Source organism: Penaeus chinensis, chromosome 29 (genome assembly GCF_019202785.1).
Source record: "Penaeus chinensis breed Huanghai No. 1 chromosome 29, ASM1920278v2, whole genome shotgun sequence".
NCBI classification, from domain to species: Eukaryota; Metazoa; Arthropoda; class Malacostraca; order Decapoda; family Penaeidae; genus Penaeus; species Penaeus chinensis.
Window position 1 is genome coordinate 13,874,994 of NC_061847.1, and position 786 is coordinate 13,875,779.

Consider the following 786-nt stretch of genomic DNA (forward strand, 5'->3'; position numbering starts at 1 on the left):
GGAAGCCACTCATCCCCACTCTCCTCGGAGGAATAGTCATTAAAGGTCGATGACTGGAAATCGGGATGGCGATCGGCGGAAAATGCGCTGCAGAGGTAGACGGCTGAGGTTCATCAACATCAGAGGAAGATCGTCGACGACTAATTGTTGGCCTTGACATCGTGAGAGCGAGTAAAGAATAAGGATAAGGATAAGTCCAATATGCGAAGCTGAGCTAAACCCGGGCTATGCCAATGAGGGGAGCCCGGTTTGTGTTGACTCGACTTAGTCCTTACCCGCCGTGGTACCCTGCCACAGCAGTAACCTCCAGGCGACAATCGTAACTTCTCGCGCCTGAGCGGGGCGCGAACCGCAACCTGGGATGACTGTTGTTCGGGTTTAGTGACTGACAGCTTCTTCCGAAGTAGGAGTCGACGGCGTAAAACACTTAGCCCTTGATATTATATATTATTCATGTAATCTGAAGTCGTATATATGTTGTGGTAACATTTTGTGTGCTAGTTGGAGAGACTCGCTCCCTATGCCTCTTAAAGACGCTTCTGTACCTCATGAAACCAGTACAATACATGTTAACATGAGATCACATGATAACATACGAATGAAGGAATGCTTCTACTTAGGGGTCATCCATTTTTTTCATCCTTTTCCCAAGTGTAAAAAAAAAAATCTCTTTTTCCTAAGACTCCTTCCCTCCCTCCAGAGTGTACAGAGCAAAAAGGTAAAAATAATGACCTCTGCTATAAGATCTCAAATTTGATCTGGAACGTCATTTTTATGATGTTCTAA